At 42.8% G+C, this 7,777-nt stretch overlaps 1 pseudogene; it reads left to right on the top strand.

Moving 5' to 3' along the window:
• The first annotated feature begins 6,581 nt into the window (after positions 1–6,581).
• On the top strand, positions 6,582–7,566 carry LOC131166746 (N-glycosylase/DNA lyase OGG1-like; annotated as a pseudogene).
• Positions 7,567–7,777: the final 211 nt, after the last annotated feature.

Genomic DNA, 7,777 nt, shown 5'->3' with positions numbered 1-7,777 from the left:
TGAGTCCTGGTATTTTCATGAAATAAGTCTTGTTGTTTTAAAATGAATTTTAAAATTGAGTTTTTCCAAGTTTTCAAATTTTTAGGAGTCGAGTCGTCAAATTTTTAAAATGAATTTTTTACCGAGACGTCTTTCTGAGTTTGGGCCCTTTTAATTTCTGGGAACTGGGTTTTAATTTTCAAATATGGGTCTTTCTTTTTAGGAAAATAAAAATTGCCAACAAAAACAAATAATAAGAAATTTAAAAAGACTAAATCAAAAATAAAAAAATGCGTGGGAGAGAGAGATTCCCTCAAAACGGCCCAACGGTGCGCGGGGGGAGGGAAATATTCCCCGTAACAAATTTTTCGCGCCGAAAGACTCTCCTGCAGACTCCTATAAAGGGTCTCCTGCGCAGAGCATTAAAGAGGGGGTTTCACGCACAAGGGGGAGGCATTTTCATTTTTCTTTTTGTTTATCTCTTTCTTGGGTTCATGCCTGTAGACCAACACCACCCTCGGCCACTAGCTCTTATACTCTCATCTTCCATCACCTCACCCCCACTACTGCTCTCCATTGCACTTCCCTTCTTGCTCTCCTACAGCCACTCCACGATCAGCACTTCTCCCTTTCTCCTATACAAACAGCCGCAGCATGACTATCTCCATATCCTCTGTCATGGCTCTCCCACTCCAAATCCACGTTTGACACCCCACACATAGCTACGAATAGAGCATGACCACCCTCGCCACTAGAACATGATCTCCACCATCTTCTATCCACTAGCAATACCGATAACCCCAACCGAGCATCTCCCCGGCTGTAGACTAAGACCACGACAACAATCACACCAAAAACCCAAGCACCATAGCAACTCGAGGTCTCTCAATCTTAGGGAGACTGTTGGAAGTCACACAGGAACTGCCCGAACCCTCCCTCTTCGCAGATCACTGCTGTCGAACACGGCAACCCAACCCCGGAGGTAACTACTCTTGTCTTGGCATTCTTAATGGCCTTTATTATGATTTTGCTCTGGCTCGTATCATGATTAGAACCATGCTTACTTTCATCGTCATGTTTGATTCATAGTTGTGTATTGGCATCTTGGTTCATTGCCATAGTAGTGGTTGGGTTTGATGTAGCCATAATCAAAGGTGAGTTTTGTTTGATTGTTGTATGGAGTAATTTCTAAACTGGTATCTGTTACACCTCCACACACATAGTCTTGTTAACCCCCACTGTGAAACCTTTTCTCAGACCCACTGTCACCATCGCCATCTCCCTCACAGCTCCAAAACTCTCAGTCGTGGCTCTGCTACTTCCTATTGTTCTGGTTCTGTTATGCCAACTGCTATTGGCACCATTAGTGTTCCCAACTCTCAGTAGCAATAGGCACGACAACAACACCCACTTCTGATCCTGCAACAGTAACCGCAACTACTACTGCAATAGCAATAGCAACAACAACAGCAGATGCTGCAGTAGCTGCAAAAGCAGCAGCAGCAGGCATAGCCTTATGTAGCTGCAGCAACTGTGGCAGCTTGGAGCAAAACATGTTGGCGTGAGCTATCATTGTAAACAACCAAGAGAGATTTGAGGCATTTGAAATTTGTAACATCCCATAAATTAGGGTGGTTAGCTTGAGTCTAGGAGATGAAAAACTGTATAGTAAAGTTAAGTTTTTTATATATAAGAAAGGAAAGACGGCTGAAAAAAAAAAAAAAAAGGATGAAGAAGGAGTAGAATACAAAAGACTGATTTTTTACATGGTATCAGAGCCAAACGAGTTCTGGCTTCCTATATTGCATCCTAACCATACCTTTATTCATGGCGGACTCTGATGATTTGAACTCTTCTGGCGACACATCCAATCTCTCTAATTCTATCCTTGAATTGACTACAAGGATGACCGAGGTTTTGAACAACACTCGGACCCCGACCATCACCACTGAAACATCCGCTGCTCCAATTGGCATTAAGTTGGATGGTTCCAACTATGCACTGTGGTCCCAGGTTGTTGAGATGTATATCTCTGGTAAGGATAAACTGGGGTACATTAATGGCGACTTTCCCCAGCTGCTATCCACTGATCCCTCCTTTCGCAAGTGGCGCACCGATAACGCCATTGTTAAAGGTTGGTTAATTTCTTCCATGGATTCGTCCTTGATTGGCAATTTTATTCGGTTTCCTACGGCAAAGGCGGTTTGGGATTCCATTACCACTACCTTCTTTGATGGTAGTGATACATCACAAGTGTATGATCTTTGATGCCATGTGACATGGCTAAAGCAAGCCGCTGGATCGCTGGAAAAATATTATACTGAGTTGCAGGGTTTATGGCGTGAAATTGATTTCCGCCGGCCAAATCCTATGGAATGCTCTGTTGATATTCAGCATTATAATCAGATCATTTAGGAAGACTGTGTTTTTGTGTTTTTGGATGGTCTTGACGATCGGCTAGACAAAATACGAGCTGATGTTTTGCAGATGAAACCATTTCCTACTGTCGAACAAGTGTATGCGCGTGTTAGACGAGAGGCTATTTGACAGCAGGTTATGACTACCCATGACCCCGATGGGCTCCAGGGGGTTGTCTTGGCCTCAAAATCACTTACATTAAGCATCTCTGCCCCTGGTAAATCTTCCAAGCCCCTAAACTCCACTGATTCGAAAAAATGTTCTCATTGTGGAAACCAGAAGCACACACGTGAAACCTGTTTCTAATTGCATGGGTACCCTGATTGGTGGCATGACCTTGAAGCCCATAAATGTTTTGCTGGAACTGGAATGAATGGAAACTCAGGCACAGCTGTTGTTGCTGCTACATAGCCTCATCTCTCCCTTATATAACCAGCTGCAATGTCCACGGATGCTCCTCCTAATTTGAACTCAGGTATCCCTGATCTTGCTCTTCCAATGTCCCATCGAGATGCAGATTGTAGTGCATGGATTCTTAACTTGGGGGCCACTGACCATATGACTTTTGCTGCCTCGGACTTCTCTTATACCTCTCTTCTGCGACGCACTAGCATAGCCAATGCAAATGGTGTTATCTCACCAGTCACTGGTGCTGGTTCTGTGACTTTATCTCCATACCTACATTTATCTAATACTTTACTTGTTCCGTCTTTATCTCATAAATTGTTGTCTGTAAGTCAGCTTACTGCAGACCTTGGGTGTGTTGTGCTTATTTATCCCAATTTATGTCTTATTCAGGATATTCTCACGAAGGAGATAATTGGGCGTGGTACTAAGAGGGAGGGATTATATTATGTGGAAGACATTAGTATCGGCCAGGCCAATCACATGAACCATCCGCATGCCGATAAAGAGACACTACTTTGGTTGTGGCATTGACGCTTGGGACACCCATCTTTTCCTTATTTGAAGCATGTTTTTCCTGATTTGTTTAAGCATTTACAAACTCCTGATTTGAAATGTGACACTTGTATTTTGGCTAAGAGCCATCGCGCTACTTATCCTTTAAGTATGAATAAAAGTGACACTCCATTTACGTTAATTCACTTTGATGTATGGGGGCCCTCATCTATTACTAATATGTCTGGCTTTCATTGGTTTGTGATTTTTGTGGATGATTGTACTCGTATGACATGGCTTTACTTGATGAAACACAAAGATGAGGTTTTTAGTGTGTTTGAAACATTCCATGCTATGGTTGGTACTCAGTACGGTGCCACCATGAAGGTTCTCCGCTCTAATAATGGTGGTGAATATGTCAATAAGCACCTTAAAGCGTACTTTACTCAACATGGTTTAATTCATGAAACTTCATGCTCACAAACACCTCAACAGAACGGTGTTTCCGAGAGGAAGAATAGACATGTTCTTAAGACTACCCGTGCTTTGCTTCTCAGTGCTTATATACCCAAATATTTTTGGACCGATGCCGTCTCAACTGCTATCCATCTTCTTAACCGAATGCCTTCCAAGGTTTTATCCTTTAAGACACCACTCCAATGTCTTTCTACTTATGTGTCACTACCTACTGCACTAATGCTTCCTCCTCGCATCTTCGGGTGTGTTGTCTATGTGTATCTCCACAAGAACCAACGCACTAAACTTGATCCTTGTGCATGTCGATGTTTGTTTTTGGGCTATGGCATCCATCAGAAAGGGTACCGGTGCTATGATCCTACCACCCGAAGACTCTATGTGACTATGGATGTCCAATTCTTGGAGATTGTTATGTTCTTTTCCTCTTCGACACCTACTTCTCCTCTTCAGGGGGAGATACATAATGAAGAGTTGAATTGGTTCCAACATGAGGCGCCAAATGAGTTTGATTGGTTGGTACCAAATGAGGGGCCACGTGAACATAAGCGGCAGGCTGGGCCGAATGATAACTTAGGCATTGTGAACTGTGAAGCTGAGATATATCCTACTATAGAGCATGCAACATCTAAGACTGAACCTATATCCCCTCCCTCTGAAGTGCCAGCCGAATCATCTCCTAAGAATACTCCTGAGGTGCGTAATGTTATTACACCCTTACATACCGATGATATAGATGCTTCTGTGGGTTATGTCTTACCTTATAGGTACAATCGTGGCAAGCCACCCAATAGATACTCTCCAGATATTGAGGAACGAAGGTCGAGGTATCCTATTGCTAACTATGTATCCACCAAGGAACTCTCTGAACCGATTAAGAAATTTGCACAAGAACTCTCCATATGTCAAATTCCTACCAGTGTTCATGAGGCATTGGTAGATCCAAGATGGACCCGAGCTATTGAGGAAGAAATGGAGGCACTACTAAAAAATGATACATGGACTCTTGTTCCATTACCTAAAGGAAAACAAACTGTGGGGTGCAAATGGGTGTTCTCCATTAAACACAAAGCAGATGGATCTATTGAACAGTACAAAGCACGACTGGTAGCAAAAGGATATACACAGACATATGGTGTCGATTATCAAGAGACTTTCTCACCTGTAGCCAAGCTAAACACAGTTAGGGTATTATTGTCTCTTGCTACAAATCTTGATTGGCCTTTGCATCAATTTGATGTAAAGAATGCTTTTCTCAACAGTGATCTCCAAGAAGAGGTTTATATGGATGTTCCTCCTGGTTATACAACATCTTCAAAGAATGGAGTGGTGTGCAAATTGCAGCAAGCGTTGTACGGACTGAAGCAATCACCACGAGCGTGGTTTGGAAGGTTTAGCTTGGCAATGAAGAAATATGACTTCCAACAAAGTAACTCTAACCATACTTTGTTCTTAAAGCATTAGTTAGGCAAGGTAACTGCTTTGATAGTTTATGTAGATGAAATTATTATTACAGGAGATGATGAAGACGAAATCTCTCTGCTTCAAAAGCAATTAGCAACTGAATTTGAGATGAAAAATCTGGGAGGACTCAAGTATTTCTTGGGAATTGAAGTTGCCAGGTCTAAGAAAGGCATATTTCTCTCCCAACGGAAATACATATTAGATTTGCTAACCGAAGTAGGGATGTTGGAGTGTAGGCCTGCAGACACCCCCATAGTTCAGAATCACAAGCTTGGAGAATACCCAGACCAAGCACCAACAGATAAGGGAAGATACCAAAGGTTAGTTGGTAAACTCATTTATCTCTCCCATACTCGCCCAGATATTGCCTATGCTGTAAGTGTCGTAAGTCAATTTATGCATAATCCAAGTAAGAGTCATATAGAAGCAGTGATTCAAATGCTTCAATACTTGAAGTCATCCTTGGGCAAAGGACTTATGTTCTCAAAACATAACAGTCAGCCAATGGTTTATGGGTAAACGGATGCGGATTGGGCAGGTAATATCACTGATAGAAAGTCTACATCAGGATATTTTACATTTGTTGGAGGAAATCTTGTAACTTGGAGAAGCAAGAAACAAAAAGTGGTAGCCTTGTCAAGTGATGAAGCTGAGTTTAAGGGAATGGCTAAAGGTCTTTGTGAACTCCTTTGGCTAAGAAAGCTACTCACTGAAATCAGGTTTGCCCTCACTTCCGAGATGGATCTCTTGTGTGATAATAAAGTTGCAATTTCCATTTCTCATAATCCTATTCAACATGATCGTACTAAACATGTGGAGGTAGATCGACACTTCATCAAAGAGAATCTTGAAGCAAAAAAAATTAGGTTTTCGTTTGTGAAATCCGAAGATCAATTGGTAGACATCCTTACAAAAGCTGTATCTAGCAAGGACTTCTACAACTCACTTGACAAGTTGGGCAAGCGAGACCTCTATGCATCAACTTGAGGGGGAGTGTTGGCGTGAGCTGTCATTGTAAACAACCAAGAATGATTTGAGGCATTTGAAATTTGTAACATCCCATAAATCAGGGTGGTTAACTTGAGTCTAGGAGATGAAAAACTATATAGTATATATATAAGAAAGGAAAGATGACTGAAAAAAAAAAAAAAAGGATGAAGAAGGAGTAGAATACAAAAGACAGATTTTTTACAAAACACTAGTTACTAGTAATGGAACTGTGTATGCCGACCCTTCTCCCTTCTCTGTCGCTCCCCGGCTTCCTGAGCCGTGGAGTTTGTAAAAATTTCACTCTTGACTTGCCTGAATTTTATGCCAAATCGTTGAACCGCAGAGCATGACCAATAATGAAGAGACGAAGGCCTAAGGTACCCAAACAGCAACCTCCTTCAACCCCTACAACCCCACGCACCATCCTCAAAATCTTCCCATCTAAGAAATCCATTCCCACGTCCATTTCATCTAAAAAACCAAGAAAAATCCTAAAACACCTTAATGCGACAATACCCACAAACCAGACCTCACCAGACTCAAAAACCCATAAATGGGTACCCCTCAATCTTAGCAAATCCGAGCTCTGCTTGCCCCTTACATTTCCCACAGGCCAAACTTTCAGGTGGAAACAAACTGGCCTAATTCAATACACAGGTGTTGTGAAGTCCCATCTGGTGTCTCTTAAGCAGCTTGAAGATGGAGACGTTGCATATTCTCTTCATCATACAACCAATGAGGCCAGTGGTAGATTGGCTTTGTTGGATTTCCTTAATGTGGATATTTCTTTGAGTGATATGTGGGAGGACTTCTCGGCCTCAGACCCGAGGTTTGCGGAGTTGGCAAAGCATTTAGGCTGTGCCCGCATCCTTAGGCAAGACCCGCTTGAGTGTCTCATTCAGTTTCTGTGTTCATCCAACAACAACATTCCAAGAATTACTGGAATGGTGGACTATGTTTCATCGTTGGGGAGTTACTTGGGTACAGTTGAAGGCTTTCAATTCCACGAATTCCCATCTTTGGAGCGCTTGTCGTTGGTTTCAGAGAACGAGCATAGAGAGGCAGGTTTTGGTTACAGGGCCAAGTACATAACTGGCACAGTAAATGCCTTGCAATCGAAACCTTGTGGAGGAGTAGAGTGGCTTGCTTCCCTTCGTTTATCGGATCTTCAAGAGGCAATTGATGCTCTCTCTACTTTACCTGGTGTCGGTCCCCAAGGTGGCAGCTTGCATTGCTCTCTTTCCTTTGGATCAACATCATGCCATCCCTGTTGATACCCATGTGTGGCAGATTGCTACTAGATACCTTATCCCCGAGCTAGCAGCTGCTCCTAGGAGTTAATGGAGCTCACAAGCTCCCTCTGGTTATGGTGCTGCGGTATATGGTAATGCTGCTTCTTGGGGTGGAAGTGCCGGTGGGGGTGCTGGCGGTGGTGGTCCTGGTTCTGGCCCTACAAGTCAATCTCCTAGTGGAGCTGCAGGGTATGGGAATCAAGTTTATGGATTTGGTGGTTATGGTGGAAGTGATGGTTCCTATACTGATCCAACTGGGT

The sequence above is a fragment of the Malania oleifera genome, chromosome 10 (genome assembly GCF_029873635.1).
Source record: "Malania oleifera isolate guangnan ecotype guangnan chromosome 10, ASM2987363v1, whole genome shotgun sequence".
Taxonomy (NCBI): domain Eukaryota; kingdom Viridiplantae; phylum Streptophyta; class Magnoliopsida; order Santalales; family Ximeniaceae; genus Malania; species Malania oleifera.
Note: the sequence above shows the minus strand (reverse complement) of the source record. Positions and strands in the feature narration are given on the sequence as shown.